General features: G+C 46.8%; 3 long non-coding RNA genes and 1 pseudogene across 3 annotated transcripts; 2 read left to right on the forward strand and 2 right to left on the reverse strand.

Moving 5' to 3' along the window:
* Positions 1-3,933: 3,933 nt before the first annotated feature.
* On the forward strand, positions 3,934-11,434 carry LOC145542989 (serine/threonine-protein phosphatase 2A 55 kDa regulatory subunit B beta isoform-like; annotated as a pseudogene).
* A 6,496-nt stretch (positions 11,435-17,930) lies between these two features.
* On the reverse strand, positions 17,931-27,371 carry LOC145541100 (uncharacterized). The gene is made up of 3 exons (XR_014078771.1): positions 27,108-27,371; positions 22,510-22,644; positions 17,931-21,194 (listed from the first exon to the last, which is right to left on the reverse strand). It is a non-coding gene; the product is annotated as an uncharacterized LOC145541100 (long non-coding RNA).
* LOC145541109 (uncharacterized) lies at positions 18,701-22,416 on the forward strand. Its single transcript, XR_014078781.1, has 2 exons — positions 18,701-19,827; positions 21,757-22,416. It is a non-coding gene; the product is annotated as an uncharacterized LOC145541109 (long non-coding RNA).
* On the reverse strand, positions 25,716-26,555 carry LOC145541110 (uncharacterized). Its single transcript, XR_014078782.1, has 2 exons — positions 26,428-26,555; positions 25,716-25,976 (listed from the first exon to the last, which is right to left on the reverse strand). It is a non-coding gene; the product is annotated as an uncharacterized LOC145541110 (long non-coding RNA).
* Positions 27,372-27,488: the final 117 nt, after the last annotated feature.

The following is a 27,488-nucleotide window of genomic DNA, read 5'->3' on the forward strand; positions in this document are numbered from 1 at the left end:
GTCGCAAAGAGTCAGACGCGACTGAGCAACTATTTCCTTTACTTTTAAAATAATTCTGTTAATTTATTTTATCTTTGGCTGTGCTGCGTCTTCACTCCTGTGCAGGCTTTTTCTCTAGTACCGGCAGGCAGGGGCTATTCTCTTGTGGAGCACAGGCTCTAGGGTGCAGGGGCTTCAGTAGTTGTGTCACCTGAGCTCTAGAGCACAGGCTCAAAAGTTGTGGTGCAAAGGCTTAGTTACTCCATGGCATGTGGAGTCTTCCCAGATCAGTGATCAAATGTGTGTCTCGCGTTGGCAGGCGGATTCTTTACTGCTGAGCCACCAGGGAAGCCCAGAAACAGTTTTTATTCCCTTATCCCAGTACCTGCCTGTGCTTTGTGTTTAGGTATACAAAAGCTGAGCCTTTATCTTTCCTTCCTACCCACTCCCACCCACCCCCATCCCTTTACCACTTAGCCACATGCCAAGCTCTCTTTTTATCTGTCAAGCTAACTTGAACTCTGTAAGGGACTTTGCATAATTTGTCAGCCTTGGACTCACTAATGAGGGGCAGCAGACAATTAAACATGGTCAGGGTAGATTAAAGTATGACCTCTGTGCCACTCAGAAAAACACAGGCTGCCTGGGCTTTCAGTCTGACTCTCTTGACCCTCTTCAGTCAAGAAAAGTGATGTGTTGGCTGGGAAGGTAGCTCCACATATGAAACTGCTCAGGAAGTGTGGTTTAGATTTGAGTCTAGCACAGTAGTGTTTCTGAAACTCACTGATCTTCCTAAGTGATGTTAATTTGGCTGAGGAGACAAATTCAACATTGTTTAAAAAATGAGGGACAGTTTGATCTGAGATGGGTGCACCAGAGCTATCAGAGAGGAGCTGTGTTCCTGACGGCATCGCCCAGGGTCAGGTTGTGACACTATTTCCTGGAGACCTTGGGTTCTTATGGCTCAGAAGTGATTCATCTCCTGATTGTGCGTGCTTCATCTTGAACCTGGCCTTTGCTGATGCTGTCAAACCTATTGCTTTGCAATGGGTCCACTATCTGCCTTCACGTGAGTTCATACTCTCCTGGGTTCTGGCTGGGAAATTAGGACCTTGGAAACTCAGCAGGAAAAAGGAAAATCTAATGTGCCAGGACACACTACTTTCCTCTAATTGATTCCTGTCTTTGATTAAAGGTGTTACTTTAGCAGTGGGGGGTGGAGGGCTTATATCTGTGACTTAAAAGATGAACTCAGGACTAACAGCTTCTTTCACTCTGTTCACAAAGGCCTGTTCTTTGGTTTGTGGCTGCAGCTGCTATTTTCAGAGCCGAGCTGCATTGATGCATTGCACGTTTTTATATGCTTCTTAATTCGGTAATTTGGGAACCTGGGTTGAGGAGTCGGAGGAGTGCGGGTGACAAATTTTGCCAGTGAAAAAGCCAAAATGGTGTGTCATGGCTACCTCTCTTTATTCCAATGAATTTCTTGATTCAAGATTGTGTATGGATTGTCTCTTGACTGTAGTCAGTGGGATGTACTGCATGACCAAGTTAGGGGACCAACAGCCACAGTCAGATTCCACCCTCTGGGACTGCCCCCTGAGACACAGTAGCCAGTAACCTTGACCAAGGGTGCAAACTTGGCCTCTTCACCTTGAGGGAAGCCTCAGGTTGCATACCTGGAGAATCCTCATGGACAAAGAAGCCTGGTAGGCTACAGCCAATGGGGTTGTCAAGAGTCAGACACAACTGAGTAACTAAGCACATACATTCATTCCCCACCTTCCTTTCTCTGGGTTTGGATTTCTTCATTAAACCTTAAATATCACCTCCCTTCTCTGCCAAAAATGAAAGAAAGAAAAAAAATATATATCCTTAGAAGGAACCATACTTGAAACTTTTAAGACAGCAATAGCTTGTTAGAGAAATGCCTCCACGGGGAAGAGCAGGATGGAAGAAAAGCCCTCTGATGCACTGTGCTGCCAGTGAACCCCCCACATCCTCCTCAGCCTTGCTTCCCATTATTCAACATTTATTGGGCAATTAAGACTGACACTCAGTGGAGCCCACCAAATGATGAATTTCTTGGGGGAGCTTTGTATTCTCAACACTTAGCCAAGTGGCAAACACCTGACCCACAGTCGTGCAGAGATACGTGAAGACTGAATAAATAGCTTCTTCCTGCCATGCCCTCGTCCCCCTCAACAGACATGCATCAACACCCAGTTTGTATTTAACTGCAGAAGACTGTAGTGTACAGGGCTTTGATTGCAAGCACCAGCAGCTCAAGCTAGCTTAGGGAGAAAACAGAAGGTAGAAGGACATGGGGTGTCTCATGAACCCCCAGGCAGAAAGGTAGAGGGGCCTCGGGAGCCCTAGGAAGTGTGTACTCCCCAGAACCCTCCAGTCTGGCTAAGGACCTTCCCTGCTGTTTGGCAGAGAGTGTGTGTGTGTGTGTGTGTGTGTGTGTGTGTGTGTGTGTGTGTGTGTGTGTGTCTGGCTAAGGACCTTCCCTGCTGTTTGGCAGAGAGTGTGTGTGTGTGTGTGTGTGTGTGTGTGTGTGTGTGTGTGTGTGTATACAGTTGCCAGAATGGGATTACAGATCAAGCAGAGTCCCTAAAAGTCTTTCACAGAACACCATTTTTGTGACATGTGGGCACCACCATTATTTACTTGATCTTTTTAAATTACTTACAGTTTTAAACTTATTTTTAAAGGAAACTTTATATCACTATGATAAATGTAAAATAAGTATCATTCATCATGAGCAAAAGTCTTTTTAAAAAGTAAATACAATGAAAACAAAAGAACAGTATAAGTTCTTTCTGGATCCGACTGCTGGTGAAAGGCCCTGAGCCCCAGGCCTGGAAACCCCACAGTGAACAGAGCAGAGTCACAGCTCTCTCAGAGCTCATGTTTAGATGGGGTGATCCCAACAATATAAACCCATAAAACATGAACCAGGTGGGCATGTACCAGGAAGAGTCAAACAGAGTAGGAAGGATACAGAGGTGGCAGGGAGTGGGGGAAAGGGCCCTCTGAGGTGGGGTGGGCAGGAGGAGGTGACATCCTTCATGGGATGTGTGAGGACAGAGCCTTCAAGACCAAAGGAACAGCCACTGCACCTCCACCCCTCAGTGTGAGCAACACTGCATCACAGAGAGAAGCTTCCGGGACCATTGCTCACTCTTGTAATAAATGTATCTGCCTTCAGCACATTTTAATAAGAGTATTACCCAAACTGACTAAGCAACGAGTAAGAATAATTACTTGTCTCCTTCAGAACCCTCAGGTCCAGGATCTGGATTCTTTCTTCTCAGTTCATTTAGGGAATATTAAAATTATGCAGGCAGCCCAACTCACAAGAGTCCAGTACATAAATGAGGATTATTGATTTGTGATCTGAGGCATGACTGACAAGCCAAGGGGATCTCCCCAGGAAAGAAAGCTGCTGCTTGAAAAACTGAAGATCAGAAGTTGATTGTTAAAAATACACTAGAAAACAGGAAAAAAATAAAGAATACACCAGAGTCTAGGAGTCAGTGCTACAAAGAGAAGCTCCCATCCAGCCGTGGCACTGTCCACACCGGTGAGGCAACAATGGAGCAGATCTGTAGTAACACTACCTAGCATCTGTTTAAACCTTAATACTCTTTAAAAAGGTTTTTCATATGTTTAATCCTCACAGCACCCCTGTGAAGTATCAGTATAATCATCACCTTTTTACAGATGAGGAAATCTGAAGTTCAAAGTGAATAAACGGTTTACCAAGGTCAGACAACTAGTGTTAATCATTAAGGTAATTAGCCTAAGATTAAGGAGGGGAGGTTTGCTATAAATGATATTTGACGTAATATAGGGGTTTAAACATTCTCGGCTCCAACCAGCTGTGCCTGCCTGGGAACATGGCACACCTGCTCAGAGGTTAATCCTGTGCCCTGCCATGTGGGGAGCATGAGGAGGAGAGAGGCACCGCCCAAAACCCCCAGCCCCCGCCAAGCCTTCCAGGGGAAAGGAGAACACTGCAACTGTCAGAAGTGTAATACCAATACAGCTCTCAAAAGTCCATGAAATCAGCTACATTATGTTGGTTGTGCAACACTGTACAATTTTCAACTTTTTCATCAAAATAGAAAACTTTTAATCTACTGCATTTACGCTGTGTCTTGGGGCCCTGCTGGCAAGGCTCGGCCTGGGGTGAAGGGAGGAGCCCTTCATCTTCCCAAGGCTGTCTGCTGGGCTGGGGCCAGTGTCATGGGCTGTGTCCTATGGTGTGGCACCAGGCCCGCTGCTCAGAAGGGCCCACGCCAAGTTCGATGCTCTGCTGTCGCCATCTTGAAATTCTTAACAATTTTTAAGCAAGGGCCCCAGTCCTGCTGCTGCTTCTGTCTTGCTTTTTCTTCCTCCCTCTTCCTCCTTCCTCAGTAAAAAGGGGTCTTCTCTTTTCTTTTTTGGCCACACTGAGAGGCACGCAGAACTATCCCAACCCAGGCCCCCTGCAGTGGAAGCATGGAGTCTTAACCACTGGACCACCAGGGAAGTCCAAAAGGGGTCTCCTCGGCTTATTTTTTCCCTTCCCATGTTGTTAGCTATCCTTGGTAGCCCTAGGTTGGGTCTTCTCACCCAGGGAGGACCCCTGCACACCGTGGCTCTTTCTGCCTTTCCGAGCCCCTCTCTTCCCTCCTGTCAGTTGGGCCTTCCAGACACGCCCAGCCTGGACACCTCAGACTCACTGCTCCTGGAAGGACTCTATACACGCTCCATCTCCTCATGACTGCTGCCTTCTTCTCATTCAGGGCTCAGCTCCAACATTCCCCTCTGAGGTTCCTTTCCCACCAGTGACCTTGCCCTGTGTCACTGCCACTCCTAAGAGCCCTCTGCTGCCCTCACTTACACCACATTATGAGGCTTGATCATTTTCATGACACCTGGAACCATTATTTATTTATTGTCTGCCTCCTGCCTCTAGACTATAAGCTCCTTGGATTCAAGAGACTTTGTCTGCTTTGTTCACAGTGGTATCCTCAGTACCTGCAATAGTGTCCTGCACATAGTTGGCACTCAATATTTACTGGTTGGATGAGTACAGAGAATGTCACCCAGGTGCCGGGTCCCTATAGAGATCAGGCATCAAAGCAAAGAAAGTCAAGTTCTAGCATCTAATCCAGCAAGAAATAGTGGAGGGCTCCTCTGACAGTCCAGTGGTTGGGACCCTGGGCTTCCACTGCAGGCAGGGGGCGTGGGTTCGATCCCTGATCAGGGAACTCCACATGCTGTGCAGTGCACCAAAAAAAGTAGTGGGACTGGAGGTGGAAGCCCATGCTGGTAGCCCAAGGACTGTGGACAGAAGGTTCCCCATAAATGTTTCTCAGGAGCCAGACATACCTGGAAGAGAGCAGGGGCAAGAACCCACAAGACAGCAAAGCTGCCAGCTCCCTGAGGAGGAGGCCCACTCAGGGTGGTTTCATGATAACAGAGGCTGCAACAGAGTGAACAAGCTGTTCCACTCTGAATCTTTAAATGCCACCAGCACTCGGATAATTCCCAAATCTATGTCACAAGCTAAGGATCTCCCTTGAGCCTTGAACTAGTTTATCTAAATGCCTCCTGACATCTCTTTCCCCTAGAAGACCCTCAGGTACCACAAACTCAGTCTGTCCAAAGCACAGACCAGGATTGAACTCCTGGGATCACTGTTTCATTTGTTCTCTGCATCATCTTGGCCCTGTTACTGGGTTCTCAGTTTCCTTAACTGTCAGTCAGGTATAAAAAATAATCCAGCAGCCTGAGCAGCCCCCTATAACTTAGCAGCCCCCTATAGTGGCCCCCACTATAACTTGCAGAGAACAGCTTTGAAAGCCAACCTCTGTAGGCTATTCTGTATTTACAAGACTAATTTGTGTAAGACACACTTTATCATATATTGTATATTTAGCAGTTATATAGGTGGTATGTCCCCAGGTAACTTTTGCCTGGAGAGAATAATCATGTGTTAGTGAGTGAGTCTGTAGCAGAAAGCACTGATCTACATTTCTTCTCTAAAGTCCCAGAGAGTAGTGAAGAGGAGATAAAACCTTCAAGCTTTTAATGAGTCTCAGGTTGTTGCCTTCAGCCAGGGTCAGCTTCTTCACAAGGCATGGGGCACAGTCTCCTTTGCAGTGCAGTGACTTGGGCCCAATCATACTTTTAGGGGCTTTTGAAAATGTTTTTAATTTTGGTTTATTTTAAAACCAGAAGAGGGGAATTCCCTGGTGGTCCAGTGGTCAGGACTCTGAGCTTTTACTGCTGAGGGCCAAGGTTTGATCCCTGATCAGGGAACTAAGATCCCACAACCCCACAAGCTGCACCGTGCAGCCAAAGGTTAAGTCTTTTTTAAAATATATTAAAAAAACAAAACCAGAAAGAAAAAATGAATAGGATGATAATGAACATATGATAATGTAGCTTAGACAGTAAAGAATCTACCTGCATTGGAGGAGACCTGGGTTCGATCCCTGGGTTGGGAAGATCCCCTGGAGAAGGGAATGGCAACCCACTCTAGTATTCTTGCCTGGAGAATTCCATGGACCGAGGGGCCTGGTGGGTACAGTCCATGGGGTTGCAAAGAGTCAGTCATGATAATGAAGGCAGCCTCAATTATGTTTGTTTTTATACCAATCAGTTCAGTTCAGTCGCTCAGTCATGTCCGACTCTTTGCGACCCCATGGACTGCAGCACGCCAGGCCTCCCTGTCCATCACCAACTCCCGGAGTTTACTCAAACTCATGTCCATTGAGTCGGTGATGCCATCCGACCATGTCATCCTCTGTCATCCCCTTCTCCTCCTGCCTTCAATCTTTCCCAGCATCAGGGTCTTTTCAAATGAGTCAGGCCTGATTTCCTTTAGGACGGACTGGTTGGATCTCCTTGCAGTCCAAGGGACTCTTGAGAGTCTTTTCCAACACCACAGTTCAAAAGCATCAATTCTTCAGTGCTCGGCTTTCTTTATAGTCCAACTCGCACATCCATACATGACTCCTGGAAAAACCATAGCTTTGACTTGATGGACCTTTGTTGGCAAAGTAATGTCGCTGCTTTTTAATATGCTGTCTAGGTTGGTCATAACTTTTCTTAGGACTGACTGGTTTGACCTCCATGCTGTCCAAGGGACTCTCAAGAGTCTTCTCCAACACCACAATTCAAAAGCATCAATTCTTCAGCTCTGCCATGGGCATTGTTGAGACCCAGGGTAAGGGTGTAGCAGCCAGAGGTAAGAACCTGGAGAAACAAAAGCCCTGAGGTGGGGAGTCTTAGGCATTTAAAGAGCTAAAGGGAGGTGGGGATAGGGTCACCAGAAAGAATTGTGGAGGAAGTTGGAAAGAGGACTAGACTACCAAGCGCCTCATAAACCCTGCTGAGTTAGGATGTTTTCTTATTACATGGAGAAGGTGTGGGAGAGTTTTAGGAGAGGGAGTGGTCTGACCTGAATTACAGTTTAAAAAGATTAGTGTTTAGCTTTGCTGGAAAATATCCTGTGGGGGATGGGACTATCAGAGGGAGCAGTTTGGAGGCTCCCGGGTGATACAGGCAGCTAAGGGTGTACTAAACATCAGAGGTGGCTAGGAAGATGGAGGGATGGCGGTTCAGAGGGGAACTAGTAGTTGGGGGGCTGCTGAGTGGGGAGTGGAATCAGAACAGATGATAGATGAGATGAGGGTTGTTGTTGTTGGTCACTCAGTTGTGTCCCATTCTTTCATGGACTGCAGCATGCCAGGCCTCCCTGGCCTTCACCATCTCCCGGAGCTTGCTCAAACCCATGTCCTTTGAGTCAGTGATGCCATCCAACCGTCTCATCTGTCGCCCCCTTCTCCTGACTTCAATCTTTTCCAGCATCAGGTTCTTTTCTAATGAGTCAGCTCTTCACATCAGGTGACCAAAGTATTGGAGCTTCAGCTTCAGCATCAGTCCTTCCAATGGATATTCAGGATTGATTTCCTTTAGGATTGACTGGTTTGATCTCCTTGCAGTCCAAGGGACTCTCAAGAGTCTTCTCCAACACCACAGTTCGAAAGCATCAATTCTTCAGCAGGATAGAGGTGCTCAGCTTTTTTTATGGTCCAAATACAGACCTTTGTTGGCAAAGTAATGTCTCTGCTTTTTAATAAGCTGTCTAGGTTTGTCATAGCTTTTCTTCCAAGGAGCAATAAGTGTCTTTTAATTTCATGGCTGCAGTCACCATCTGCAGTGATTTGGGGGCTCAAGAAAATAAAATCTCTCACTGTTTCCATTGTTTCTCCTTCTGTTTATCATGAAGTGATGGGACTGGATGCCATGATCTTAGTTTTTTGAATGTCGAGTTTTAAACTAGTTTTTTCACTCTCCTCTTTCACTTTCATCAAGAGGTGCTTTAGTTCCTCTTCACTTTTTACCATAGAGGAGGTTTCATCTGCATATCTGAGGTTATTGATATTTCTCCTGGCAGTCTTGATTCCAGCCTGGCATTTCTTATGGTGTACTCTGCATATAAGTTAAATAAACACCTTGAGCAGAGGTGAGGGGGCGCTGTTTTTGAATGAGAAAGAAGACCTCTTTAAGACTTCTGTTTGGATGTGTTAAGTTGGTGTGTTGATGGCATGTCACAGGGGAGATGCTGAGAAGAAAGTAGAGGAGTACCTGGAGCTGGGGCTTCCCTGGTGGCTCAGGTGGTAAAGAATCTTCCTGCAATGCAGGAGACCTGGTTTTGATCCCTGGGTTGGGACAATTCCCTGAAGAAGAAAATGGCAACCCACTCCAGTGTTCTTTCCTGGGAAATCCCATGGATAGACCTGGTGAGCTACAGTCCATGGGGTCGCAAAGAGTCAGACCCAACTGAGCTACTAACATATATACATGGGGTTGGATTTGGGGGATGTCAGAGCTTCGATGCTGGAAGTATGGGTGGCATCAGCATGCAGCTGGTAATAAAGCCACCAGCCTAGAGGAGACCACCTGGGAACTGAAGAGGAAGGGCCCAGAACAAAGGCCTGGGTTCCCCCAACACTCATAGGACTGGTGGAAGGGATGTGTGGTGAGGCAGAAGTCCAGCGGAGACTGCCGTGAGTGACCCCCGGCCAAGGCCAGAGAAGGTCTTTTAGGTTTGGTGAAGAAGTCACCCTGACTGTGGACAGTCTGAGTGGAGTGGTGGAAATGGAAGTTAAATTTGGGCAGGCCTCTTCCTTGCCTGAAATCTGGATTAAAAAGTAGCTATGGAGGACCTTTGGGGGTCAAATGAGGAAATATGAAATGGACTTTAGATTATTGTATCAGCGTTCGATTTCTTGGATGTGATAATAGTCTGCAGTTACGATACAGGAGGGAAGAGGGCAGGGCACAACCTTTAAAGGAATGACATAACTACTGAGGATACAACAAAAACTAGTTAGAACTGATTAGGCCCAAGATGGTGGAAGACTCGACTTCCAGTGGACCTTGAGCTTTGTTATACCCTCACTGTGATATGTTGTTGTTCAGTCACTCAATCATGTCCAATCTTTGCAGCCCCATGGACTGCAGCACACCACGCTTCCCTGTCCTTCACCATCTCACAGAGCTTGCTCAAACTCATGTCTATTGAGTCAGTGATACCATCCAATCATCTCATCCTCTGTTGTCCCCATATATGACACACTCAGACTTCCTGGGTGGTCCAGTGGTTAGGACTCTTCACTTTCAGTGCCATGGCCAGGGTTGAATCACTGGTCAGGGAATTAAGATCTTGCAAGCCAAGCAGCATGACAAAAAAAAAAAAAACCTACCCCATATTTTGGGTCACTCTTGCCTTTTGAGGTGGATGGCATTCTGTCTGTGGAAGGTGTATCTCTAAATATCCTCTTCTTACCTATGACATTACTTCTGCACTAAGACATTAAGAACCTAAGCTTTGTTAAATCCTGAGACTAGATGTGCAATCTCAGTTAAAAGACAGTGGGCTCAAGTCCCAGTCTGAGTTTTGGCTGGGTTGGAGTCCCATCTGAGTTGTACGGTTTCAGTTATGTAAGAGAGGTTTGATTCTTAGGAGATGCACGTTTTAGTGTTTATTGGAATATTTAGGGAGCAAAATGCCTGAAACTTTCAAGTGGTTCAACAATAACAACAAATTATACATGTATACTGGAGAAGGAGATGGAAACCCACTCCAGTGTTCTTGCCTCTAGAAGTCCATGGACAGAGAAGCCTGGCAGGCTACAGTCCATGGGCTCACAAAGAGTCAGACATGACTGAGTGACTAACACATATATGTATATGTATGTATTATATATATAAATTGTTTGTATGTTATATATGGGCTTCCCAGGTAGCTCTAGTGGTAAAGAACTCACTTGCCAATGCAGGAGACCTAAGAGACTCAGGTTCAATCCCTGGGTCGGGAAGATGCCCCTGGAGGAGGGCATGGCAACCCATTCATTATTCTTGCCTGGAGAATCCCATGCATAGAGGAGCCTGGCAGGCTACTGTCCACAGGGTCACAAAGAGTCAGACATGACTGAAATGACTTAGCACGCACACTCGCATGTTACATATAGGTATGTGTATAGGTGTATTATTTATTAGAAAGAGATAGCATATGTGGCAGAATGTTAATTGGAAAATCTAGGTGAGGGGTAGTTCAATAGTTTTTCAACATTTCTGTAGGTTTTAAGTTTTACTTAAAACAATTAATGAGCTGGCAGGGCTGTGTTGCAACCCTGTGGGTTGTTTGACCTGAGGCATCCAGCCCAGGTGCCTGCAGGCTGTGGGGTGGGGCCAGGTCTTGGTACCTCCAGGAGAGCTCATGCAGGCCAGTGTTCCCAGTACATTTGCCATCAGTCTCCTGGTCCCCACAATGAGCCTCGGTTGCCCCTCCTGACACACCCACAACCCCTGCCCCCCACCCCCAGGAGACCCTCCATGACCGGAAGTTTTTGAAGAGCTGGATGATCCAAGTAGCAGGTCATTTTCTCTCAAATAATCTCTTTGATTTCGGATATGAAGTTCAGCCACAGTGGGAGTCTCATGACCAGACACTATCTGACCATCAGAATTTGGGATCTCAACAAGGAAAACCGCCCCGTTGAGACTTACCTGGTTCACAACTACCTCTGTAGTAAGCTATGCTCCACCTTGGAAGACGACTGGATTTTCGAGTTGAGTGTGTGTGCAATGGGTCAGACAGTCTCATCACGACAGCTACTACAACAACTTGAGAATATTTGACTGAGACACCAACCACGATGTTACGCTTAAGGCCTCAAGGGAAAATAGCAAACCCAAAGCTATAGTAAAAAACAAGCCTGGGAGGCAAGCAGAGAAAAGACATCAGTGTCAACTTTAGCAAAAAGTTCCTGGACTCTAGCAAAAAAAGATCTTGCTTACAGCTCAGCATCCTTCAGAAAATATTGTAGCAGTGACAAATAACCTATATGTATTCCAGTTATTACTTAATAATCTAACTTACTGAATACTAGTTAAACATGTTCTTAAATGTTTCTTTGGATGTTCATTTGATGTATCAGCCTTATCTTCCCTCTGCTGGAAACAGTTGGGAAAAAATTCAGTGGAGTTCAACTTTTCCAAATCCCCAGCTCTAAGAAGCTTTGTCAAACCCAACAGGTTCTGGGACATTTCTGTTTAGAATTGAGAACTTCCAGCTAACAGTAATTATTTCATAGCTGACTTGAGTTTCTGATGCTTTTATTGCCCTGTTTTCTCTGGTGGATCCACTGTTTTATTTCTAGGTGTCTGCAGAGATAAAAATGAGATCATAGTGTTTAAAGAGAAAAAATATGGAAGTTTTTTTGAATTAAGCAATTCCATTTGATTGGAAAATTTCAACAAAAAATAAATACCCATTTACTCTTAAAAAAAAAAAAAAGTGAACAGCAGGTGAAGAAGAAGTGGAAACAGCCAAGTTGTCAAGGAGAGTTGTCCAGGTAATAGTACCTGTAGAGGATAGTGAGGTCAAGAGAGGGTTTTATACAAAAATGTTTAAAATGAGAGCCAGCATAGTTGTTGACAGGAATGCTCCAGCGGAAAGGGAGAAATTGATATGAGAAGGGGGTGGAAGATTTGGGGTAAAATCTTTGGGAAGGCAGGTGGGTGGCCCCAGGCTTGGAGGGGGCACTGTGCTGAAGGGCTGTGCTGGGGTCAGCGGTGGGGGGCATCCTTTTCTGCAGGAAATAGGGTCTGAGGCTCTCGGCTGACAAGAATTAGGAGGGGCAAGTAGCTGTTTCAAGAAGATTGGGCACAGAGCCAAGAAAAAATGGACACATTTGTTGTTTTGTGTTTAAGATCTGAAGGGAGCCAACAGAGGAGAGCGGTAAGTCCGCACACCTGTGCTACTCAGTTTTTCTATCTGTAACATGAGGGGAACTGAACCAGGGGCTCTCAAAGGATGCTGCAAACTCCTGTTCATACAAGGTCGCTTTTGACCCCTGATGGGCTGCTTTTACTGAGTAGCACGTGTTTGGCTGGTTTAAAGATTCAAGATGGCTAGTAAAAATTGGACACTTGCCTAAGAGGTTTCTAATTGAGGGTAAAAGCCAAGAGGTAAGAGAGACACTTGAAAGCTACTTAAGGCTTGAGGGCACCCCGGGGGAACAAGAGGGTGGCCCAGAGGTCGCTGGGGCTCTGAGATGCCTTGACAACGTGTCGGTAAACTCAGTACGAAGTCCCTTGGAGAGTAAATTCTGCTGTCTCCGGGCTCTCACGGAAGCTGGCATCGCACAGCGTGAAATGAAACAGCACATTAATGTGATTAACACTGAATAAACCTCCGTGTGTGAGCAAATATAGCATGAAGTGGGTTTAAGAATTTTAAAATACCTATTATTAAAGACAGCCTGCAGGGCTGCAGTGGCATCCGATGACAAGCCAGAGGCTGCTACCAGCATCTAACGTTCCCATAGTCCTTTCCTTCGGCAAAGTGCGTTTGCAGGCTTCTGTGCCAGGCTCTTCCCTGATCCTCCCAGGGGGTTATCACCACTACCCATTTTATAGATGAAGAAACTAAACGCATTGTCAGCAGTAGGTCTCTCAGAACGTGGAAAGCAGAGACCATGGAGATCATCATCAGCTCCCCAGTGGCTGGCAGAGCATCAGGAAGGGAAGGAGCCCCCAGCCCCTGAGAGCCGGCCCAGCAAACCGTGAGCTCTGTGCTGGGACCTGCACGTCTGGCTGGCGGCTGAGCATCAGGCCCCGGGCTGCAAGCCTTGCGCAGATGGTCTCACTTAGTCCTGATGACAACCCTTGGCAGTGGGTATTATTAACCCCAAGAGGAAACTGAGGGCAGACAGGTTAAATAACTTGCCAAAGGTCACCTGGCAGAATTAGGGTTCAAGTTCAGATTCGTCTGAACCGAAGTGAGTGCTCTTGACTGCCAAACTGGACGCTGTCTTCCAGGAGGGCACAGTGTGGACTTGGGGATTCTCGAGGCCCCTGTGCTAGAGAGTGGTTAGCACAGAGCTGAGCTCAGGTAATAGGATAGCACCAATGTCAGTGACTATTGACTGAGGGGCTGACAGTCTAAACGGTTGTACAAGTAGAGATGTGAATTACTGTCTTGTGGGGTCTTCCTCTTCCAATTGACGATTTCCCCAAAGCTTATGAATGCTTAATCTAATCAAGGCAAAAAGGCATCAGAGAATCGCAAGGCCTTTCCTTTATTAACTGTCAAGTCCAATCTGTAGGCTGTTTACGTGCCAAGGTCAGAGATCAGACTTCAGCTGCTCACCTTTCATTCATCTGGCAAAGCCCGGAACATAAAGTTTATTGATGCAAAACTGATTGGCAGGCAGTGGTAACGACGTGGCCGGGACAGGGAATATCTGAAGGAGTCCTAAGCCACTCGGGTCAGTCCTACTTCCCAGCGGTGCTAACTTCACAGGCTCCAGGTGACTGGCCGTAGCTCAGAGCTTTCCACACCACAGTCTAGATGAGTAGCACATGTCTGGACCATGGGCAGAGTTCACAGGGCCAGGCAAGATGGGGAGGGAAGGAGTCCCTTCTGCCTGTCTGTTAGTTTGGGAAGGAGATAGTGAAGCATGGAAGGTGAGGTATAGAAGGTCTTGAAGCCACACATATTCAAGGAATTCCTGTGTCAGCCTCCACTGGAGAGGCCTGGGAATTGGGAAGAGGGAGGCATTGTCACACCTGCAGCTTTTGGCCAGCCCTGGACTAAGTGGCTCCCTGTCTCTGGGGAGCTCCTGCTGGGGTCTCCTCTGTGCCCATCAGCAAGGGGAGGTGGGGAAGTACACATGAGTCCATGCCTGACTCTCTACTTGCAGTGTCCTCAGGATAAAAACCAGGGGGAAGGCACTAAGTTCCAAAAGAGGGTACTGGACCCAGGAATTGGTGCTCATGCCACTCAAGATGGGGAAAGGTCTCAAATATTATTTGTTCTTTTTAAAATATATTTCTTTGCTTATTTATTTAGCTGTGTGGGGTCTTAGTTGTGGCACATGGAATCTTTCGTTGCGATGTGTCAACTTCTCTTTAGTTGATGTGCCCTGGTTCAGTAGTTGCAGTGAGGGCTTAGTTGCCCCGAGGCATGTTAGTTCACTGACCAGAGATCAAACCTTCATGCCCTGCATTCTTAACCACTGGATCGTGGAGTGAAAGTGAAACTGAAGTCGCTCAGTTGTGTCCAACCCTTTGCGACCCCGTGGACTGTAGCCCGCCAGACTCCAGTGGGATTTTCCAGGCAAGAATACTGGAGTGGGTTGCCATTTCCTTCTCCAGGGGATCTTCCCAGGGATCGAACCCAGGGATCGATTCCCAACCCAGGAATCAAACCCGAGTCTCCCACATTGCAGGCAGACTCCTTACCATCTGAGCCACCAGGGAAGTCAGATCATGGAGGGAGTCCCTCAAATATTACTCATTTTTATCAGGACCAAACTGAATTTTGCATCATCTGAGAAAAAGACCTGACTACAGGTGATTTTAAAAGATTTCTTAATCTCTGCAATTCAGTTAATAGTGGTTTTCCACAGCACTCAGCTGTCTGGATTTAACCCCCCAACACTCACACATCACAAAGCAAAAAAAATAACAAAATTAAACAAACCAAATCCCCAGGCCTTGTTTTATTTCTATTTCAGGTTCAAGGTCTAGTCTGAGCAGCAAATGCCTCCTCTCCTGGTCTGTTTCTGGACAGGCAGGGGGGCAAAGTCCCTCTTCCTCTTCTCCATGACAGGGCCGGGCCTGGGTTGTACAAAGCTCCAGAGAGAAGTGCCCACCGAGGAGCAGGGCTGGGCCAGGGCTCCAGTGGCCATGACCTCCCTCGATTTCTGTCAGTGAATGATGAGCAATTGCTACCGTCGGGCACTGGGACAGGAAGATGATTAACACAGGATCCCAGAGACCCACACACAAACCACTAACCATAGTAAAAAACCAATAAACGCTCTCTTTGTAGTAGGAATAAAATGTTTCAGGTGCACAGAGAAAGAAGGGAGAGGGAAAAGCTTCAGTGGTTCTCAAAGTGGTTCCCAGACCAGCAACCTCAGTGTCACCCAGAAGTTGTTAGAAATGCAAATACAAGGCCCAGCCCAGACCAGAGAGTCAGAAACACTAGGGGTAGGGTCCAGCAAGGTGTGTTGCAAGATACCCCCTAGGTGATCCTGGTGTGAGCTGCAATTGGAGAGTCATGCACGGGCTGGCAAACTGCCTATTTTTGCAAATAAAGTTTAACTGGAACATGGCCACAGTCGTTCCATTCCGTGTCATCAGTGACCATCTTCCTGCCATGCTGGCAGGGTGAGACTCACGAAAGAGACAAGGACCGCGAAGCCTAAGGGCCTCTGGCAGCCATGCTTCAGTCAGCTCTGTGCTGGGACCCAGCTCTAGTTTGAGGACTTCCTGAAAACACTAAACAGTCTATTTTAAGTGTGAGGAATATATATTAGTCACCACGGTTAGAAAGATAGGTTTTTAAAAAATCAAATGAGCAAGAGAAGAAATAATAATTCTAGGGAAGCCCTCAGTTAGACTCCTTGTTCCACTCAGTGCTGTGCTGCATGCTTTAGGAAGCCTAACTACCCCTCTAAGATGGGCATCATTTCCCCCTCCCTTTAAAAAAATTTTATTTATTTTTCGCTATGCTGAGTCTTTATTGCAGTGTGGACTTTTCTTTAGCTGCAGTGCGTGGACTTCTCATTGCAGTGGCTTCTCTGGTTGCAGAGCACAGGCTCTATGGCACACAGGCTTCAATTGTTGTGGTACGTGGGCTCAGTAGTTGTGGCACCTGGGCTCTAGAGCAAAGGCTCAATAGTTGTGGTACACAGGCTTAGTTGCTCCGCAGCATGTGGGATCTTCCCCGATCGGAGGTCAAACCCATGTCTAAGGCATTGGCGGCAGAGTCTTTACCACTGAGCCACCTGGGAGGTCTCATCATATCCCCTTTAATAGATGAGAAAGGGGAGCTGGGAAGGTGAAGTAAACAGCTCAAACTCACGGAGCCCAGGGGAGGAGAGCTTGGACTGGCCCCTGGATCAGCTTAGCTCCCAGGTCAGGCTCTCTGCCTCACACCTACCACCTCTCTTTTCCCAGTTATAAGATGGAAACTCCCTCAGGGGCAATGGGGGCCCTTCATAGGAACATGTTAACATAACAGGCACAAATTTCATACTTTTTCCAGTGGAGGAGATGAGTCGCCAGGGGCTGGAGAACTAGACCCAGGGCTACTTCCTGAGGGTTCCAATCCTGTGGGGAGCACAGCAAGTGGAAGGCAGGAGCTGTAGAGTCCACAAGGGTGCAGGACCAGCTCTCACCTGTTCTAGCCGAACAGGGCAGGTGAGACCATGCAAGTGCTGAATGAGTGCCAGGTGGGATGCAGCCTCTGGGCAGTGTGACTACCGAAGGCCTCCCAGTGCTGCCCCTGCCCCACAGACCAACACGGAGGTGCTTCTGTCCAGCTCCTGGATCGTCAGGGTGGGGGTGTGTATAAAGGGTGCCCCAGGGGAGGACTTGGTAACTGAGGTGAGTCTTGTATCTGTGAGAGGAGAAAAGAACCTATCAGAGTATTTCCTGCTCTGATACAGGAATGGAGTTGATCAGCTGGTCAGTGAGATGCCAAGTCCCTAATCAGATTGGGGAACCTATTACGATGTGATGTCCTCGCTGGTGACTGAAAGAGCAAAAGTAAAATCTTGCCCTGCTACCACTGAATAAATGCGGGAGCTAAAACACCATTGTCTGGGTGGCTCAAACAGTGACCAAGCAAGTCTGTCCCCCACCCACCCACACAGTATCTATTTTGGTTTCCAAATATTTTGTTAGAATAGGACAGCAAAAAACATTCTTGACAAACAAAAGAGCTTGGTATGTGAGGCAAAGGTGATGAAGGCAAGCATTTTGAGAAGACTAGTGACCAACTGCTTTCTCTAATCAAATCAGTGCAGTTCGGTTGTTTTAAACAAGCATCGTCAGAGTGTCTTCTGCATGCCAGGCACTACACTAATCTTTCTGTTTCTTTTAAAGTAGCATTTTTTCCTATCTTTTCTCTATTATGCATTGCATTAAGATCAGAGCTATTTACTTATTTAGTTCTTTTTCTTTTTGGGGGGGCCTCAATGAGCCACTTGTGGGGTCTTATTTACCTGATCAGGGATCAAACCTGGGCCCTCAGCAGTGAAAGTGTACAGTCCTAACCACTGTACCACCAGGGAATTCCCCACACTAACCTTTCTGAACCTCGGTTACCTCATCCCATCCTCACATCAACTCTGAGGGGCAGGTCATGTGAGCAGCCCTATTTTATGGGGTGAGGGAGGGGCTCAGGCAGGACACTTGGCTGAGCCTCACTAGCACACATGGCAGAGCCAAGTTTTGAACCCAAGGCTCGTGACTCTGCATCTTGTATTCCTTTGACAGCATCACATTTACTCTGTAAGTAAAAACTAAATCTGGACAGAGCACAGGGAGACCGGGAAAACACAGTACCCAGAGACTGTGGATGGCTTCACACTGAGACAGCATTTATTCAGGCTCTGGTTCTTGGAGCTGATGGAACCACACTCCCACTAATCCATAGATAAGGGCTACTGGGCCGCTGTGTGAAGAAGCATCGTGGAAATAGGCCATGTGCTGGGCCAGCTGTACCATAACCCTGTTTCTTTGCTGCCTATTGTTTCAGGGGAAAGTTGCCTCGAAAGAATAATTTCATTTTGCATTTACAAATGGCACTTTTTTTTCTTCAAATTTCAGAAGACTCTAGAGTGTTAACTGACTTAATCCCTAGAGCAACCCTGAGAGGAGAATTAGGTGTTAGTTCCCAGTTTGATAGAAGAGGAAGTTGAAGTAATTTTCCAAAAGTCTTACGCTAATGAATACTAAAGTAGAGTTTTTAAATGTGAGGCTTCACCAGGACACCTGCAAAACCAGAGACCACCACTTGGGAGACTCCGTGATGATGGACGAAATCAACTACCAATGTACCTATGAAGCTGCAGGGTTGGCTAAAAATGGGTGATCAAAATTTCTAAGGAAATGTAAGCCTAAATATAAATTGTAAGCCTATATATAGACTGTGGTTTCAGGAGAGGTGAGTCCAAGAGAAGGAAATCAAGAAAGCAGGGTTTTGATGTAATTTCATGAGAGGGGACAGACCTAGCATCCTGTCCTTTTAGAAGACACTATTTCAAGGAATTGAGAACAGCAGCTGTCTTCAGCTGGCATCCAGGGTTGTGTACCGTTCTCAGAGTTTTGATGACTTTCTTTGGGAACCGGATTAACTCTGGGGCCGGGGGACCTAAAGACCTGAGAACCAGATTCTGGGTGATGATGAGTTTGATAAGAGTCTTGCCTAAGTGACTAACCAACTGCCCAAGTCTACACTTCCAGAGTAGGCGGAAACTAACAGCCAGGTAGGAAAGTTGTAGAATACAATAAATACGGGGTAAGAAGCAAGAAACCAGAACAAGATGACAGGAATTTAAGTGTTAGCAGAAGCAAACTCAAGGAGCAGGTGGAACCTGGAGTTGGACAGGAGGGGCAGAATTGAGCGCCCTGGCCCAGCCATACACGGCAGAGCAAGGGGCAGAGGGCACAGGTCCCGGAGGCAGATCAGCTTTCAGAGAATTCTCGCACCTCCTCTCCACTTCTCCTCCTCCTCTGTATGGTGGGCTCCCTCAAGGTGGGAAGGATTAAAAGTGATCATGAACATGCTCTCATTCCAGTGCCTGCCTCGTAAATGCTCAATAAGTGCTTTTTGCTATAATCCCTGCCCTTTGGGATCAAGCATTAAACACAGGCTCAAGACACTGAATCTCCCTGCAGCATAAAAGCACCTATTTTACCGAAACCTTGGTGAGATTGTGGCCTATGCACGTGTCAGCTCAGCAGCAAGCATCTTCTCACCCTGTCACAAAAGGCCCATAAGGCCCAGATATGCTGCAGCTCTGCCTGACAAGTGATCCAGCTGCCAACATGTCAGTTCTGGCCCAGGGCCATTTTCACTCACTGTTCTCTCTGCCTGCAAGGCTCTTCCCCAAGACAGTGACAAGGTTTGCACCTTCATTCCATTTAGGCCCCTGCTCAGATGTCAGGTGATCAGAGAACAGCCGTCCCTGACCTACCTCCCTCTGTGACGTAGCATCTCCACCACCACTGGGGTCCAGCCCTTGGTCCTCGTCCCTGCTCCCTATTTCTCCTGGCACTCCATGCCTCTGATGTAGAATTTTCTGATGTAGAATTTTGCATTATTGTCCATTTCTCTCAGTGGCATACACCTAAGAGCGAGGATTTAGTTTTGGGCTTTTTAAAAAATTGTTTTGTTTTTGTTTCTTCCAGTTTTATTGAGACACAGTTGACATACAGCACTATAGGCTTAAGATATACAGCATGATGACTTAGGTAAGTCACTAAAGTGACCGTCTCAGTAAGTTTAGTGAACAGCCATCATCTCATATAGACAGAAAATTAAAGAAATAGAAAAAAAATGTTGTTTTCCTTGTGATGAGATAGCCTTTCTTTTCAAACTGTCTTTCTCACTTCTTTCTACTGAGAAACCTAGCCTGGAGGTTTTTCTCACTCTATCATGGAAAGGCAGTTACTGGCCAGCTCCGTATCACTATCGCACAGACGCAGAAGATAATGCACAGTCCATGCAATGTAACGTGGCCACACCTGCTAGGTGTCTGGTGGAAAGTGTTCCAGGTGGATGGAGGGAAAGTGCAAAAGCCTTGAGGTGGGAGCAGGCTGGTGAGGCTGGAGTGGAAGTGCTGGGGATAAGGATGTAAGAGAGGATGATTTCAGAGTTTTTGAAGTAATGAAAGAATGGAATTGACATTTGCTAATATGAGTTAAACGGGCTTCCCTGGTAGCTCAGTGGTAAAGAACCTGCCTGCAATGTAGGAGACACGGATCTGATCTCTGGGTCAGGAAGATCCCCTGGAGAAGGAAATGGCAACCCACTCCAGTATTCTTGCCTGGGAAGTCCCGTGGACAGAAGAAACTGGCAGGTTACAGATTCCACGGCATCACAAAGAGTTGGGCATGACTTGTTGACTAAACAATAGCATGAGTTAGGTAGGGAGGCAGGTTTTGCCTGTAAGTTTTATGATGATTTCAGGTTGGAAGCACCTGGCAGGGATCCAGCTGTAACCCAGGTGCTTTATATATATTATCTCCATGGCACAGATAAGGAAATGGAGGCTCCAAAAGTCAGGTGTTCTTGGGTCTCAGAAGACCTTTTACACATTTCTCACGTATGCAGAAGTGTTGAGATTTGAATCCAAGCTGCTTTTTCCAAGGGTTTGTCACTGAAGAAGGAGCTGAGAGAGGATTTGCCTGAAGGTGGAAAAGTCAATACTGTTTTAGATAAGGTGAACTCAGACCTCCTTTCCAAATACTGGAACACCAGGACACAGAGGTTCCTTCTGTAGCTGGACTGGTAAGCTTAGGGCCAATAAGAGGAAGCACCATGTCACAAGAACATTCGGCTGCAATCCCTTTGGCCTCAGCCAGGAGGACAGCAAATCCATTTCCACGTCTGTTCAGGCTGTCACATGCCAAAACAATGGAATGAAATGTGGAAGATTCGATTGGGGTTATTTTCATGGGTTGCACTCCATTTTTTTTCATATTTTAAAAGATTTGCTCACTGTACATACAAAGTCTTCACATAAGGCATTTACTACTAATATAACTGACATGCCTTTGAGAGCCTTGACCCCTCTCAGTGTGGTCTGCAGACCCACAGCAGCAGCATCACCTGAGGGCTGACAGAAAAGCAGACTCTTAGGTCCTGTCCAAGATGCACTTTAGCAAGATGCCTGAGGGATTCATGAAGTGAAAGTGTTAGTCACTCAGTCATGTTCAACTCTTTGCGACCCAGCGGACTGTAGCCCACCAGGCTCCTCTGTCCATGGAAGTCTCCAGGCAAGAATACTGGAATGGGTAGCCATTCCCTTCTCCAGGGAATCTTCCCAACCCAGGGATTAAACCCAGATCTCCTGCATTGCAGGCGGATTCTTAACCATCTGAGCCATCAGGGAAGCCCAGGATACATCTGCTCTGTCTAATCTGAGAAGCCCTGGCCTAGAGCAGGAGTTGACAAACTTTTTCTGTCAAGGATCAGATAGTAAATGTTTTAGGCTTTGCCTGCCTGTCACTACTACTCAGTTCTGCCATATGTAGCGCAAATTCAGCCATAGATAGTATGTAAAGAAATTAGTGTGGCTGTGGGTTGTTGTTTTTTTTTTTCAATTTTACTTCTTGATGTGGACCATTTTTAAGGTCTTTTTTGATTTGTTACAATATTGCTTCTGTTTTATGTTTTAGTTCCCCAACCGGCTATTGAACCTGAACCCCCTGCATTGGAAAGCAAAGTCCTAACTACTGGACTGCCAGGGAAGTCCCAGTGTGGCTGTGTTCTAAATGAAACTTTATTTATGGACACAAAATTAGATTTTATATCATTTTCAAGTCATGAAATACTATTCTTCTTTTGATTTTCTTTCAACCATTAAAAAGAAATGGACAAAGGTCCATATAGTCAAAGTGACGGTTTTTCCAGTAGTCATGTACGGATGTGATAATTGGACCATAAAGAAGGCTGAGCACTGAAGAATTGATGCTTTCGAACTGTGGTCCTGGAGAAGACGGAGAGTCCCTTGGACTGCAAGGAGATCCACCCGGTCACTCCTAAAGGAAATCAGCCCTGAATATTCATTGGAAGGCCTGATGCTGAAGCTGAAGCTCCAATACTTTGGCCACCTGATGCCAAGAGCCAACTCATTGGAAAAGACCCTGACGCTGGGAAAGATTGAGAAGAGGGTGACAGAGAATGGCTGGATGACATCACCATCACCGACTCAATGGACATGAGTTTGAGCAAACTCTGGGAGACAGTGAAGGACAAGGAAGCCTGGTGTGCTGCAGTCCCTGGGGTTGCAAGAGTTGGACACAACTTAGCCACTGAACAACAATTAAAAAAGAAAACTCAACCCTTCCCCACCACCAAAAGAAAAAAAACCCCACTTCATTCTTGTCATTCAGAGGCCATTCAAAAACCACACACATCTTCTGACTCACCTTTCTGGGCTGACTATGCCCAAGTCTCCTGCCACTAGCTGAATGATCCTCTTTTTTCTTCTCTGTGAGTTCAGGGCTGAGGTCCCCTTTCCCTCGCAACCTGTGTCAGTGTGTCTGAAGGTTGCTTACTTCAGCCTAATACGAAAGGTCAATGGAAGGAAGATTGATAAAATATATTTTGCTAGTGTCCACAGATGCAGGGTGTTTGCTGTTGTTTCCTATCTTGAGGTTTTCTGAGAAAGACCAAAATGGAGGATTCAGTAGCTCAGGAGGGGGCTTGTTACACTTAAGGAGCTTGTTACACTTAAGTGGGCATTCATTCTTGTTGCAGTTGCTGGGAAGGAGGCACACACAAGGCAGGAAAGACAAGTATTAAAAAGTAACATTTGGGGAGGGAGTTGAAAGAGGAAATTAGAGAAGGGAGGGGCTCTCTAGGAGAATAAGAACATTATTCCAGCATCACTGGGCTGTGAGGAAGACAGCATGACTTGATAAATAAACTGTGTCAAGGAGACTTGCCCAGGAAGAGCTTCTGAAGCAAGTTGGGCAGCAGGAGGGTATAAAAACCAGAGACAGGGGAGAGACTGGCGGAGAGTCCTGTGAAGGCTGAGACGTGAGACGTGAATTTCTTTCATCCATAGAGCATCTGCCTGGCTGCCAGGTGCTTTTCCATTTTGTTAGAAATGGGGAGTCTGGAGGAAATAACCCTGACCAAATGTCCACTATATGTCAGGCGCAGTTAGAAGGCATTTCCCATCACTATTTCAACTTTATTTTTTTAAAAAATATTTTCCTTGTTTATTTATTTGGCTGAGCTGGGTCTCAGTTGTGGCATGTGAACTCTTAGTTGTGGCTTGTGGGATCTAGTTCCCTGACCAGGGATCAAACCTGGGTCCCCTGCATTGGTAGTAGAGTCTCAGCCACTGGACCACCAGGCTAGTCCCACTATTTCAACTTTCATTAAAGCCACCCATGGGATTAGGTGTGTAGGCCACAGTTTTCAGATGAAGAAGCTAAGAGGTGAAGAGATGAGGTTCGAACCTAGTTCTGTGTGACCACCACTGCTCTGACGTTCTACATGGCCTTGCCCACCAGAATTTCTGGTGGAAATACTGCCTTCACAAAATCTCTTATTTCTTCACACCATTAGAAACCCTCAAGGGTAGGGGAAGAACATAAACAGACCAGGTGACTCTAGATTTTTGTCTACTGGGCCCTCCTCTCCCCCCAACAAATGTAGTGCTTTCTTTACAGAGACATTTTTCCTGTTATCAAGTCCTTTTTCTGTTATGAAGAAAATAGCCCCACGAACGACTCAGTACATTGGCAGCCTGATTTCTGAAGTTAAACTGTGTACCGCCAAAACAATCTAATGACAAATGTAGACATCCTTGGTAGAAACATGAGGTTTGAGGACCATTTATTCAGGGATTATTCTGTCAGGCATACACATCATCTCATTTTGTCCTCCAACAGCCCTGTGAGGTTTTTTTAAATTTTTTTCTCCCCTCGTCTATGGAGCTAATTCAATTAGAACCAAATAGTTGTATTTTTCAATAATTGTGTGTATGCTCAGCTGTGTCCAACTCTTTGTAAAGACAACATGGACTATGATCCGTCAGGCTCTCCTGGCCATGGAGTTTTCCAGGCAAGAATACTGGAGTTGCCATTTCCTCCTACAGGGCTTGTGAAGTTTTTAACACCATTTGATGGGTAAAGAAACTGAGGCTTAGAGAAGGTAAATATCTTGCCTAAGGCAAACTAGCTGGTAAGAGGGAGGGCCAAGATGAAAACCAGGGCCCTGGACCAAGAGTTTGTCCTCTTAGCCATCATAATGCAGGCTCCTTTTAGAAAAGGTGCACGTGAAGGTCCCCTGCTTGGTAAAACATGCCACAGTCTTTTTGCTGAAGATGGTGGATATTATGAAGCATTTAAGAAAACTGTGGACATTCATTAGTGTAGTACAGGTGAAAGGGCAAAGATGAGCTAAAACTAGTTTTCTCCAGTGTCTTTCTCAAAGTATCTCCCATGAGTATTGGAAACCACCAACCAACCAAAAAAATTACCAGGGTAGTGGTTCCAAAAATCAAATTAGAAACCAGTGAATACCCCAACCCCCCTCCTGGAGATTGTCTTGTGTGTATTATACATTTTAGGTTCTAAGAAGTACTGAAATAAAGGATTCCACTTAACTTTAACCTAGAGTCCTGAGGACCAACGTACATCTACTCCCTTTAAAGCATTTAACCTATTGAGACCTGCAGAGCACAGCTTGGGGAATGCCAGCTCCCTTGTCCCTTCTGTGACTATGAACACGGACCTGGAGGACTTGTCATATGCTACCCTGAAGGCAGGATCAATGGGAACATCTAGATAAATCCATGTTTGAGCCTTCTGATAGCAATTGGGCTTTTGCATGGGGAGTGTCACCATTTGCCAGCCTTTGACAAGCTGAGTTTCACACAGTTGCTCTGTGAGCCAACACACTTTAAGCAAGTGGGTTCATGAACCCAAGGTTAAATTATATTGTGAGAACCACTGGACAACAAAATCATCCATCTATTGTTTCTTTTTTCTGATGGTTAGTATTTGATATTTTCATTTACATGCTTATGTGTGTTAGTTGTTCAGTTGTGTCCAACTCTTTGTGACCTCAGGGAGTGTAGCCCGCCAGACTCCTCTGTCCATGGAATTTTCCAGGCAAGGATACTGGAGTGGGTTGTGTTTCCTTCTCCAGGGGATCTTCCCGACCCAGGGATTGAACCCAGGTCTCCTGCATTGCAGGCAGATGTTTTACCATCTGAGCTACTAGGGAAGCCTAGTAGTATATATGCTTATAAACAGAAGCATATAAGAGGGTATCAGAGGATGAGATGGCTGGATGGCATCACTGAGGCAATGGACATGAACGTGGGCAAACTTGATGGAGATGGTGAGTGACAGAGAGGCTTGGCATGCTGTAGCCCATGGGGTTGCAAAGAGCTGGACAGGACTGGGCGACTGAACAACAAACAGAAGCACACCGTTTTTGTGGTAAGCAAATTTATGAAATTCCTATGAGCAATTCCTCTTGGGATGAATGTTAGATGTGGAGTGGGCTGTGAACAGACCTATGATAGTGTCAGTTTTCTGACATGCAGGGAAAAACACACTAGGCAATGTGAAACAAAATCTCATCTTTTCCTGAATTTCAATGACTAGTCTTATTTTTATTTTTTCATAGTTACCTCAAAAAATGGAATTATAGCCCTTTATACCTAGGAAGGACTCTGGGAATCCTCTGGTCCAAACTCCTTCACAGATGAGGTTGGGGAAACTTGAAAGGTTAGGTAACGGGCCCAAGCAGTTTGTCTGTGGAGGAGCTGGCCGGAGCTCAGCTCCAACTCTGTCCAGTGTTCTTTCTCTTAAACTCTTCTCTTTTGAGATGTTCCAGTGTCATTTTAAGGAGTTACTTTTTTGATCATTCACTGTAAGGACAGAACTTGTCTTCTGTGCTTTACTTTTTTGAGTTGTAGAGGGACATACTGTTGGTTCTCCTGCTCCCTTGATAGTCCTTTACCTTGCCCTTTTTCCTACCCTCTGCCTGGAACTCGCTCTCCCCCTCCCCTTCAAACACTGTTATCTATCGAAATATGTGTGTGCAAGGTCCAACCTGGCTGGGATTTGAAGCAAGGTGACTCTTGGCTGAATGGATTTTTTTTCTACAGTGCTTGAATGTGTCCAAGGGTTTGGAAGGCTGGACAACTAATAAGTAAACTGCCATCCTTTGCCCTTTCAGAAGGTCTGTGTTCCATGAATATAGGAAGAATTAAGAGTAAGGAAGAAAGAAAGGCAGAAACATCACCTGAAGTACTTGCCTACCCCCTGGAAAAGTTCAAGGCTCTTGCTCATTTTATGAAGTTCCCCCAAGCCACTCACTTGTTGTCACACATCTTCAGACATCTGATCAAGGAAGCATCAGAGGAAAATAAAACGTTGGGTATCTGCGTTGAAGTCAGTGTCCTGGCTCATAGATGTCGGTGGAGAATGTGATTTTTTCTCTGGTGCTGGGTGATCAGAATGGGAGCCTTGTGTGTAGGAAGTCGCCTAGCTTAAAGAGCTGCTTGCACCCTTGCCTATTTCCCATTCCTCGGTAGACACTGAGGGGCAGGCCTGTTTTCCCCATTCTAGCACTTATTCTTAGAGCCCCCTAAGTACCCAGGAGAGCCTTGTTTTTAATCAGAGGTTGAAATGGAACCTCCCCCAGGGCGCACCGAGAGAGTCCCTTTGGGGCAGCGCCCCCCCGCCCCACCTTCCGAAGGGCAGCACTGTGGTGGGGGTGGGGGCTCAGCCTTGATCCCAGAGCACCTCTTGACCCTAAAGACGCCCTGACAACCAGGTACGTGGAGGTGAAGCTCTTCCGCTTTCCAAGGCGCAAACGTGGATTTGGGGAGCAGGACGGTGGGTTTGCAGCGTGGCGGGGGGTGGGAGCTAGCCAACAAGGGGGGACACAGCCAACTCACTAACTGGGCGTCTCCGGGGGAGTTCGGGCGGGGTTCGTCGGCTCACGACTTTCTTCCTCTAAAATCCATCCTGGGCAGAGCAACCCCACTTCTTACCCAAACTCGTGGAGACCAGGGATTAGGCGGGCGCGGGGTTCGGCGAGGCGGATCCGGGAAGCGCCCGGGCCAGGCAGCGAGGCCCCTCCAGCGCTGGTCCGCGACCCAGGGCGCCGGCCCAACCGCTCGGCTGGGGCCGGTCCCGCGGGGCGGGGGACGATTTTACGAAGACGGCTGCGGGGGCTCCGGGACTCCGGCCCAGCCGGGTCAGACCTCCCCTCGCGTCGCGGTGCGTCCGTCGGCGCCGCCCGTCAGCCCGCCCTCAGCCGCCCGGCGAGGCGGCGGCCTCCTTTGCCGGCGCGGGGTCCCCTGGTTAACCCCTGCCCGGCAGGCCGGCCGCTGATTGGAGGAGGCGGGGCGCCGGGGCAGCGGGGACCCCCC

This window comes from Giraffa tippelskirchi, chromosome 3 (assembly GCF_054371585.1).
Source record: "Giraffa tippelskirchi isolate mGirTip1 chromosome 3, T2T-mGirTip1v1.2.pri, whole genome shotgun sequence".
In the NCBI taxonomy this organism is placed as follows: domain Eukaryota; kingdom Metazoa; phylum Chordata; class Mammalia; order Artiodactyla; family Giraffidae; genus Giraffa; species Giraffa tippelskirchi.